General features: G+C 37.9%; 2 non-coding genes across 2 annotated transcripts; one reads left to right on the top strand and one right to left on the bottom strand.

The window, feature by feature from the left end:
• Window positions 1-2,738: 2,738 nt before the first annotated feature.
• Window positions 2,739-2,842, bottom strand: LOC112804968 (small nucleolar RNA R71). The gene has a single exon (XR_003203584.1). It is a non-coding gene; the product is annotated as a small nucleolar RNA R71 (small nucleolar RNA).
• Window positions 2,843-7,831: 4,989 nt separating this feature from the next.
• On the top strand, window positions 7,832-7,940 carry LOC112804394 (small nucleolar RNA R71). The gene has a single exon (XR_003203000.1). It is a non-coding gene; the product is annotated as a small nucleolar RNA R71 (small nucleolar RNA).
• The last annotated feature ends 3,945 nt before the right edge of the window (window positions 7,941-11,885 follow it).

The following is an 11,885-nucleotide window of genomic DNA, read 5'->3' as shown; positions in this document are numbered from 1 at the left end:
AAGAACATGATGAATGTGATGATAAGTAACCCTCGTTATCATTCTCACTTATGAACGCACGTGATTGACAACTACTTCCGTTCTACATGCAACCGAGCTTGAATGTGTATCTCTTAGATTCCCCAACAGAATCTTCGTGGTATAAGTTAGATAGATGGCGGCATTCATGAGGATCCGGAAAGTCTAAACCTTGTCTGTGGTATTCCGAGTAGGATTCTGGGATTGAATGACTGTGACGAGCTTCAAACTCCTGAAGGCTGGGCATGATGACAAGCGCAAAAGAATCAAGGGATTCTATTCCAACCTGATTGAGAACCGACAGATGATTAGCCGTGCTATGACAGAGCATAGGAACGTTTTCACTGAGAGGATGGGATGTAGCCATTGACAACGGTGATGCCCTACATACAGCTTGCCATGGAAAGGAGTAAGAAGGATTGAGTTGAAGCAATGGGAGAGCAGGCGTCCTTGAGCCATACAGTATCTCCATTCGCTTATCTGAAATTCCCACCAATGAATCTGCATGAGTACTCTATCCCTTTTACTTATTTATTTATCCAATTTAATTCCATTTGACCCTATGATTCCACTCACTAACTGAGATCTACAAGATGACCATAGCTTGCTTCATACCAACAATCTCTGTGGGATCGACCCTTACTCACGTAAGGTTTATTACTTAGACGACCCAGTACACTTGCTGGTCAGTTGAACGGAGTTGTGAATTCAACTGGTGCCATAATAATAATTTCATACAACTTAGAGAATAGTGATCACAATTTCGTCCACCAAGTTTTTGGCGCCGTTGCCGGGGATTGTTCGAGTATGGACAACTGACGGTTCATCTTGTTGCTCAGATTAGGTAATTTTCTTTTCAAAAATCTTTTTCAAAAATTTTTTCTTTTATTTTTCGTTTTCCCAAAAATATTTTCGAAAAAAAAATATATATATATATATATATAATAAAAATACAAAAAATTTAGAAAATCATAAAAATCAAAAATATTTTGTGTTTCTTGTTTGAGTCTTGAGTCAATTTTTAAGTTTGGTGTCAATTGCATGCTTTTAAAAATTTTTCTTGCAATTTTCGAAAATCTCATGCATTCGTAGTGTTCTTCATGATCTTCAAGTTGTTCTTGACAAGTCTTCTTGTTTGATCTTGATGATTTCTTGTTTTGTGTCTTTTGTTGTTTTTCATGTGCATCTTTGCATTCATATTTTTCATGCATTAAAGATTTCTAAGTTTGGTGTCCTGCATGTTTTCTTTGCATCAAAAATTTTTCAAAAATATGTTCTTGATGTTCATCATGATCTTCAAAGTGTTCTTGGTGTTCATCTTGACATTCATAGCATTCTTGCATGCATTCATTGTTTTGATCTAAAAATTTCATGCATTGATTATTTTTGTTGTTTTTCTCTTTCATAATTAAAAATTCAAAAATAAAAAAAAATTATCTTTTCCTTATTTCCCTCCAAATTTTCGAAATTTTGGGTTGACTTGGTCAAAAATTTTTAAAATTAGTTGTTTCTTACAAGTCAAGTCAAAATTTCAATTTTAAAAATCTTATCTTTTCAAAATCTTTTTCAAAAATCATATCTTTTTCTTTTTTTTTTCGAAAATTTCAAAAATCTTTTTCAAAATATTTTCAAAATCTTTTTCTTATCTTTATATCAAATTTTCGAAAATTAAGCTAACAATTAATGTGATTGGTTCAAAAATTTGAAGTTTGTTACTTTCTTGTTAAGAAAGGTTCAATCTTTAAATTCTAGAACCTTATCTTGTAGTTTCTTGTTAGTTAAGTCATTTTTTTAAAATTAAATCTTTTATCTTTTATCTTATCTTTTTCAAAACCACCTAACTACTTCTCCCTCTCTAATTTTCGAAAATATCTCATCCCTTTTTCAAAATTTCTTTTTAATTAATTAACTGTTTTAAATTTTAATTCTAATCTTATCTTATCTTTAATTTTCGAAAATTACTAACCCCTTTTTCAAAATTATTTTCGAAATTCTCCCTCTCCTTTCTTATTCTTTTTAATTATTTAATTACTAACACTTCTCTTCACCTCTCTTCATCCAAAAATCCGAATCCTTCCTTCTTCTTTCTTATACCCCTTTCTTCTTCTACTAACATAAGGGAATCTCTATACTGTGACATAGAGGATTCCTCTTTCTTTTCTTGTTTTCTTCTCTTTCATATGAGCAGGAACAGGGAAAAGGGCACTCTTGTTGAAGTTGATCCAGAACCTGAAAGGACTCTGAAGAGAAAATTAAGAGAAGCTAAATTACAACAATCCAGAAATAACCTTTCAAAAATTTTCGAACAAGAGAAGGAGATGGCAGCCGAAAATAATAATAATAATAATGCAAGGAGAATGCTTGGTGACTTCACAAAGCCAACGTCCAAGTTTGATGGAAGAAGCATCTCCATTCCTGCCATTGGAGCCAATAACTTTGAGTTGAAACCTCAGCTAGTTGCTTTAATGCAACAAAACTGCAAGTTTTATGGACTTCCATCTGAAGATCCTTATCGGTTCTTAACTGAGTTCTTGCAGATCTGTGAGACTGTAAAGACGAATGGAGTTGATCCTGAAGTCTACAGACTCATGCTTTTCCCTTTTGCTGTAAGAGACAGAGCTAGAATATGGTTGGATTCACAACCTAAGGATAGCCTGGACTCCTGGGATAAGCTGGTCACTGCCTTCTTGGATAAATTCTTTCCTCCTCAAAAGCTGAGCAAGCTGAGAGTGGATGTTCAAACCTTCAAACAAAAAGATGGTGAATCCTTCTATGAAGCTTGGGAAAGATACAAGCAGTTGAACAAAAGATGTCCATCTGACATGTTTTCAGAATGGACCCTATTAGATATATTCTATTATGGTCTCTCTGAATTTTCGAAAATGTCACTGGACCACTCTGCAGGTGGATCTATTCACCTGAAGAAAACGCCTGAAGAGGCTCAAGAACTCATTAACATGGTTGCAAACAACCAGTTCATGTATACCTCTGAGAGGAATTCCATGAATAATGGGATACCTCAGAAGAAAGGAGTTCTTGAAATTGATACTCTGAATGCCATATTGGCTCAGAACAAAATGTTGACTCAACAGGTCAACATAATCTCTCAAAATCTGAATGGATTGCAACATGCATCCAACAGAACTAGAGAGGTAGCTTCTGAAGAAGCTTATGATCCTGAGAACCCTGCCATGGCAGAAGTTAATTACATGGGTGAACCTTATGGAAACACCTATAACCCATCATGGAGAAATCACCCAAATTTCTCCTGGAAGGATCAACAAAAGCCTCAACAAGGCTTTAACAATGGTGGACGCAATAGGCTGAGCAATAGTAAGCCATATCCATCATCTTCTCAGCAACAAACAGAGAATTCAGAACAAAACACCTCTAATTTAGCCAATATTGTCTCTGATCTGTCAAAAGCCACTTTCAGTTTCATGAATGAAACAAGATCCTCCATTAGAAATTTGGAGGCACAAGTGGGCCAGCTGAGTAAGAAAATCATTGAAACCCCTCCCAGTATTCTCCCAAGCAATACAGAAGAGAATCCAAAAGGAGAGTGCAAGGCCATTGATTTGATCAAAGTGGCCGAATGCACTAGGGAGGAGGAGGACGAAAATCCTAGTGAGGAAGACCTCCTGGGACGTCCTTCAAGCAAGAAGGAATTTCCTATTAAGGATCCAGAGGAATCTGAGGCTCATCTAGAGACCATAGAGATTCCATTAAATCTCCTTCTACCATTCATGAGCTCTGAAGACTATTCTTCCTCTGAAGAGGATGAAGATGTGACTGGAGAGCAAGTTGCTCAATATTTAGGAGCTATCATGAAGCTGAATGCCAAGCTGTTTGGTAATGAGACTTGGGAAAGTGAACCTCCCTTGCTCATTAGTGAACTTGATACTTGGATTCAGAAAACTCTACCTCAAAAGAAACAAGATCCTGGCAAGTTCTTAATGCCTTGCACCATAGGCACCATGAGCTTTGAAAAGGCTCTATGTGATCTAGGGTCAGGGATAAATCTTATGCCACTCTCTGTAATGGAGAAGCTGGGAATCATTGAGGTACAACCTGCCTTGTTCTCATTACAACTGGCAGATAAGTCATTGAGACAAGCTTATGGGACAGTAGAGGACGTGTTAGTAAAGGTTGAAGGCCTTTACATCCCTGCTGATTTCATAATCCTAGACACTAGGAAGGAAGATGATGAATGCATCATCCTAGGAAGACCTTTCCTAGCCACAGCAGGAGCTGTGATAGATGTCAACAGAGGAGAATTAGTCCTTCAATTGAATGGGGACTACCTTGTGTTTAAGGCACATGGGCATCCCTCTGTGACAAAAGAGAGTAAGCAGGAAGAGCTTCTCCCAGTTCAGAGTCAAGAAGAGCCTACACAGTCAAACTCTAAGTTTGGTGTTGTGAAGCCACAACCAAACTCTAAGTTTGGTGTTAAGACCCCATAACCAAACTCTAAGTTTGGTGTTGGGACCACACTAACATTGACCTGATCACCTTGTGGCTCCATGAGAGCCACTGTCAAGCTATTGACGTTAAAGAAGCGCTTGTTGGGAGGCAACCCAATTTTATTTATCTAATTTTATTTTATTTTGTTTCTTTGTTATTTTTGTGTTTAATTAGGTACATGATCATGAGGAGTCACGAAAAAAATCAAAAAAATTAAAAACAGAGTCAAAAACAGAAGAAAAAAAATTGTTCACCCTGGAGGTAGCGCAGACTGGCGTTCAACGCCAGAACAGAGCACCATTCTGGCGCTGAACGCCAGAAACAAGCAACATCCTGGCGTTGAACGCCAGGAATGTGCCTGGAGGAGACAAGCTGGCGTTAAACGCCAGCAACAAGCATGAAACTGGTGTTCAACGCCAGAAACATGCATTACATGGGCGTTGAACGCCCAGAACGTGCACCAATGGGCGTTTGAACGCCAGAATGATGCACGGAGGCAATTTACATGCCTATATGGTGAAGGAATGGTATTTCTTTTCACCTCAGAATCTGTGAACCCCACAGGATCCCCACCTACCATATTCCCACCTTCTCTTTTAATCCTAATCACACTCTCCTAATCCTAATCTCATTTCACTCTTTCCCATATCACACTTTCCAAAAACCTTCACCAATCACTTCAATTCCTCTTCCCAATTACCCCATTCACCATTCACATCACCCCACTCTTCCCCATAAACCCCACCTACCTTCATAAAATTCAAATTCACTTTCCCACCCAAAATGGCCGAATACCCACCCTCCCTCTCCCTATAAATACCCTTCCCTTCTACTTCATTTTTCACACAACACAACCCCTTCTTCCCCCACATAGCCGAACCTACTTCTTCCCCTTTCTCCCATATTCTCTTCTTCTTCTTCTACTCTTCTTTTCTTTCTTGCTCGAGGGCGAGCAAAATTTTAAGTTTGGTGTGGTAAAAGCATAAGCTTTTTGTTTTTCCATTACCATCAATGGCACCTAAGGCCGGAGTATCCTCTAAAAAAGGGAAAGGGAAGACAAAAGCTTCCACCTCCGAGTCATGGGAGAAGGAAAGATTCATCTCCAAGAGCCATCAAGACCACTTCTATGATGTTGTGGCAAAGAAGAAGGTGATCCCCGAGGTCCCTTTCAAGCTCAAAAAGAATGAGTATCCGGAAATCCGACATGAAATCCAAAGAAGAGGTTGGGAAGTCCTAGCCAACCCCATGCAACAAGTCGGAATATTGATGGTTCAAGAGTTCTATGCCAATGCATGGATCACTAGGAACCATGATCAAAGTATGAACCCGAATCCAAAGAACTATATCACAATGGTTCGGGGAAAATACTTAGATTTTAGTCCAGAAAATGTGAGGTTGGCGTTTCACTTGCCTATGATGCAAGGAGATGAACGCCCCTACACTAGAAGGGTCAACTTTAATCAAAGGTTGGACCAAGTCCTTATGGACATATGTGTGGAAGGAGCCCAATGAAGAATAGACTCCAAAGGCAAGCCAGTCCAACTAAGAAGACTGGACTTCAAGCCTGTGGCTAGAGGATGGTTGGAGTTCATCCAAAGATCCATCATTCCTACTAGCAACCGATCTGAAGTTACTGTGGATCGGGCCATCATGATCCATAGCATCATGATTGGAGAGGAAGTAGAAGTTCATGAGGTCATCTCCAATGAACTCTACAAAATATCTGACAAGTCCTCACCCATGGCACGGCTAGCCTTCCCTCACCTTATTTGCCATCTATGTTACTCAGCTGGAGTTATCATAGAAGGAGATGTCTCTATTGAAGAAGACAAGCCCATCACCAAGAAAAGGATGGAGCAAGCAAGAGAAGTTCCTCACGGCCCTCAAGAGGTGCATGAGAAAGCTCATCATCAACAAATTCCTGAGATGCCTCAAGGAATGCACTTTCCTCCCAACAACTATTGGGAGCAACTCAACACCTCCTTAGAAGATTTGAGCCATAATGTTGAACAATTAAGGGTGGAACATCATGAGCACTCCATCATTCTCCAAGAAATAAGAGAAGATCAAAGAGCAATGAGGGAGGAGCAACAAAGGCAAGGAAGGGACATAGAAGAGCTTAAAGACATTGTTGGTCCTTCAAGAAGAAGACGCCACTAGAGGTGGATTCATTCCTTGTTCTTTATTTCTTTCTGTTTTCGGTCTTTAGTATTATGTTTATCTATGCTTTGTGTCTCCACTTCATGATCATTAGTATGTAACCATGCCTTAAAGCTATGAATAAAATCCATTAATCCATTATCATTCTCACTTATGAACGCACGTGATTGACAACCACTTCCGTTCTACATGCAACCGAGCTTGAATGTGTATCTCTTAGATTCCCCAACAGAATCTTCGTGGTATAAGTTAGATAGATGGCGGCATTCATGAGGATCCGGAAAGTCTAAACCTTGTCTGTGGTATTCCGAGTAGGATTCTGGGATTGAATGACTGTGACGAGCTTCAAACTCCTGAAGGCTGGGCGTGATGACAAGCGCAAAAGAATTAAGGGATTCTATTCCAACCTGATTGAGAACCGACAGATGATTAGCCGTGCTGTGACAGAGCATAGGAACGTTTTCACTGAGAGGATGGGATGTAGCCATTGACAACGGTGATGCCCTACATACAGCTTGCCATGGAAAGGAGTAAGAAGGATTGAGTTGAAGCAATGGGAGAGCAGGCGTCCTTGAGCCATACAGTATCTCCATTCGCTTATCTGAAATTCCCACCAATGAATCTGCATGAGTACTCTATCCCTTTTACTTATTTTATTTATCCAATTTAATTCCATTTGACCCTATGATTCCACTCACTAACTGAGATCTACAAGATGACCATAGCTTGCTTCATACCAACAATCTCTGTGGGATCGACCCTTACTCACGTAAGGTTTATTACTTGGACGACCCAGTACACTTGCTGGTCAGTTGAACGGAGTTGTGAATTCAACTGGTGCCATAATAATAATTTCATACAACTTAGAGAATAGTGATCACAATTTCGTCCACCAGCTGGCAGCTGCTGTTTGCATTCCAGTTAAATATGGTAAATATGGTATTGTTCTGAGCCAATATGGTATTCAGAGTGTCAACTTCAAGAACTCTTTTCTTCTGAGAGATCCCATTGTTCACAAGATTTCTCTCAAATGTGTACATGAATTGGTTGTTTGCAACCATCTCAATGAGTTCTCCTGCTTCAGTAAGCATTTTCTTCAAGTGAAGTTACCCACCTGCAGAGCTGTCCAATGATATTTTGGACATCTCAGACAGACCATCATAGAAAATTCCTAGGATAGACTATTCTGAGACCATGCCAGGAGGGCACCTCCTGCTCAGTTGCTTGTATCTTTCCCAAGCTTCATAGAGGGATTCACCTTCTTTTTGTCTCACAGTTTAAACTTTTACTCTGATTTTTCTCATCCTTTGAGGAAGAAAAAATTTAGCCAAGAAAGCATTGACCAGCTTCTCCCAAGAGTCTAGGCTCTCTTTAGGTTGAGAATCCAACCATATCTTAGCTCTGTCTCTTACAGCAAAGGGAAAGAGCATAAGTTTGTAGACCTCAGAATCCACTCCATTGGTCTTAACAGTATCAGAGATTTGCAAGAATTCTGATAGAAATTGGTGTGGATCTTCCAGTGAAAGTCCATGGAACTTGCAATTCTATTGCAGAAGAGAGACTAACTGAGGCTTAAGCTCAAAGTTGTTAGCTCCAATGGCAGGTACAGAGATGCTTCTGCCATAAAAGTCAGAGGTAAGCTTGGTGTAAGCACCAAGAACCTTTCTTGCCTCTGTTTCATGATTAGGCTCAGCTGCCATGTATTCACTTTCCTTTTCAAAATTTTCTGAAAGGTATCTTCCAAAAGTGTTTTCTTTAAATTGTTGTAAGCTCCTCTTTAAAGTCCTCTCAGATTCAGGATCAAGATTAAAGAGAGGCTCTTTATCCTTGTTCCTGGTCATAAACAAGAAAAAGAAAACAAGAAAGAAAGAAAGGAAGCTTTTATGCCTGATTTGAGTATAGAGGGCTTCCAGTGAGATGTGAAGAAGAAGAGAAGAGGAATGAAGATAGAAGAAGGAAAAGAAGAATTCAAAAATTAGAAGTAAAAAGATAAACAAGAATTAAAATATTTTTGTTTTTATTTTATTTATTTATTTAATTCAAAAATAAAGGTTAATTATTAAAAAGAATTGAGAATTAATTAATGAATTTCAAAAAAGAAGAGAGAGAGAGAGAGAGAGAGAGAGAGAAAGAAATTTCAAAAATTAAAAGAGAAAGGAATTAGTTAGGAGGTTTTGAAAAAGAAGATAGATAAGACAAGTAATTAATTAAGAAAGATTTGAAAACAAGATAAGATGGAAGATAAAAAAGATTTTATTTTAAAAATATTTGAAAAAGTCAACAAGATAAGAAAAAGATTTGAAAAAGATTTAATTTTAAAATTTAAAATAAGATAAGATAGCGAAGATAAGATAAGTTAGGTAAGACACATAAGATAAGGAAGTTAAGAGAAGATAAGTTTTAAATTAAAAAGATTTGAAAAAGATTTGATTTTAGAAAAGGTTTTATTTTGAAATTTGAAATTTGAAATTTAAATTTTTGAATTTTGAAATTTGAATTTTAAGATTTGAATTTGGGATAAGATAATTTTTTTGAATTTTAAAAAAGATAAAAAGAAAAGATAAGATTTTGAAAAAGATATGATTTTTGAAAAGATTTGAATTTTGAAATTTAAAACTAAGATAGGATAAGATAAGATAATGATTTTGAAATTAAAATTTGAAAAATTGCTTGTGATTTTCAAAAATTGCAATAAAAGATATTTTATTTTTTTATTTTTTTATTTAATGAAGAAAAAGAAAAACAACAAAAAGACACAAAACATAAAATTTTTAGATCTAAGACACCTACTATGCAAAAATTTGAAAGAAAATTAAAACACAAAGAGACACCAAACATAAAAATTTTAAGATCAAAACAAAGAGAAAAGCGAGAACACTTTGAAGATCAAGAAGAACACCAAGAACAAAACTCAAAGAATTCAAAGAAAACAAGAGCATGCAAATGACACCAAACTTAAATATTTTTAAAAACCAAAGACACAATTTTCGAAAACTTAAAAAAAGATACAAGAAGACACCAAACTTGAAGATTGACATAAGATTTAAACAAAAGAAACTATTTTTGAAAATTTTTAGAAAGAAAGACTCAAAGAATGTGAAAATTTCAACAAGAACAAAAACAAAAGATTCAAACCAAAAACAAAGATTAAACAAAGAAAAGAAGAAAAAAATTTTTGAAAAAGTTTTTTGATTTTTTGAGAAAACAAAAATAAAATAAAAGACTCTAACAAAATTAAAGACAATACCTAATCTAAGGAACACGATAATTCGTTAGTTGTTCAAACTCGAACAATCCCCGACAACAGCGTCAAAAACTTGGTGCGCAGAATCCCACACTTTCGCACAACTGAACCAGCAAGTGCACTGGGTTGTCCAAGTAATACCTGAGCGAGTCAGGGTTGATCCCACGAGGTTTGTGGTTTGAAGAAAGCTATGGTTATCTTGTAGATCTTAGTCAGGCGAATAGGAGATGTAGGTATGTTGTTTAATTGCATAAAAGAAAATACAGAGAAAATGTTACTCAAAACTCAGAAGTTGTGTAAACTATGATAATAAGGTGGTCAAGGCTTGGAGATGCTTTGTCCTTCTGGATTAACTCTGTTCTTACTGTTTTCTTTAATTGTGAATGATTTCTTCTATGGCAGGCTGTATGTGATTGTCGTCGGTTGAGAGGTCGCCAATGCTCCTCCAGATTTGAACCCCAGGGTTAGTGTGGATCCATTCTGGTTGAGGGTGAAGTTCCTACAGTCCATTCTTCTTAATGATCCTACTCAAAATGCCACAGAAAAGGTTGAATCTTCCGAATCAGAGAATGTTGCGCCTTTGGATTCTAGCCTTTACCACAGAGACCCTAATCTCCCCAAACCTCGGCTGAACTGGTGTCTCGAGAAGTCCCCAACGAAGTTGTGAATTAGTCATCTAAGAGATGTATAATCAAGCTGGTGGTTTAATGCTTTCCAATTACGTATTCACACAAACCCAAGAACATGGGTGGTTGTCTCTTACTATGAAGAACGAAGATGATTGTCATGGGTCATCCCATTCATCAAGTTAAAGAACGAAGATACATCTTAGAATTGAATCAAACACAGATTGAAAGGAAACAGTAATACTTTTATTAATCCATAGAACTCAGCAGGGCTCCTCCCCTCAACCTAAAAGGTTTAAAAACTCATACTAATAGAAAATACAATGTGAAAAACGAAATATAGCAGATCTTCCCTTTGAAGATCGTGTAAAAGTTCTTTAAATACTAAGCTAATGACTAAGGATTACATAAGAGAAGGTAAAACAGTCTTTTCGTGCTAAAATCTGCTTCTGGGGCCCACTTGGTGAGTGTTTGGACTCAGCTTTGATGAGATCCACATGCTTGGAGGCCTCTAGTGCATTGAACGCTGGATAGAGGGTCCTCTTTGGGCGTTTGAATGCTGGTCTCCTTCTTGTGGGCGCTGGATGCTAGAATAGGGCAAGAAGCTGGCGTTGTACGCCAGTTTTCGGCCTTCAATTCTGAAGCAAGGTATGGAAAGCTTTGAAAGCTAGATTTCCATAGCCGTTAAGAGAGAGTGCAAGGCTATAACCTTACTTAGTGTGGCCGAACCTGGATGGGTGTTTAACGCCAGAAATGGGCACTAGACTGGGTGTTTAACGCCAGAAATGGGCACCAGACTGGCATTTAACGTCAGAACAGAGCACCAAGTTGGCGTTAAATTCCAGAAACAAGCAACAGCTTGGCATTAAATGCTAGGAAAGGTAACAAAAACTGGCATTTAACGCCAGAAACAGGCAACAGTCTGGCGTTAAATGCCAAAATTGCACTTTAAGGGCGTTTTTGCACGCCTAAATGGTGCAGGGATGAGAAATCCTTGACACCTCAAGATATGTGGACTCCACAGGATCCCCACCTACCCTACCTCTCTCTTTCTCCCACACACATCTCTATAACACTCTACCCAAAACACCACTCACCTATTAAATCCTATCCTCTTTCCTATATTCTCTTCACCAATCACCTCCATCCCTCTTCCGCAAAAACCCCACCTACCTCACTTTTCAAATTCAAAAACTTTTTCCTCCCAAACCCACCCAATTCCATTCGACCACTCTCCCTCTCTTTCCCTATAAATACCCCTATTCACTCCTTCAATTTCACACATCACAAACACTCTCCTACCCCCTTGGCCGAACCTATCTCTCCCTCTATCTCCTTTATTTTCTTCTTCTACCCCTTCTTTTTCTCTTCTT

The sequence above is a fragment of the Arachis hypogaea genome, chromosome 5, assembly GCF_003086295.3.
Source record: "Arachis hypogaea cultivar Tifrunner chromosome 5, arahy.Tifrunner.gnm2.J5K5, whole genome shotgun sequence".
NCBI classification, from domain to species: Eukaryota; Viridiplantae; Streptophyta; class Magnoliopsida; order Fabales; family Fabaceae; genus Arachis; species Arachis hypogaea.
The sequence above is the reverse complement of the archived record's forward strand: the minus strand, read 5'-3'. Positions and strand labels throughout refer to the sequence as shown.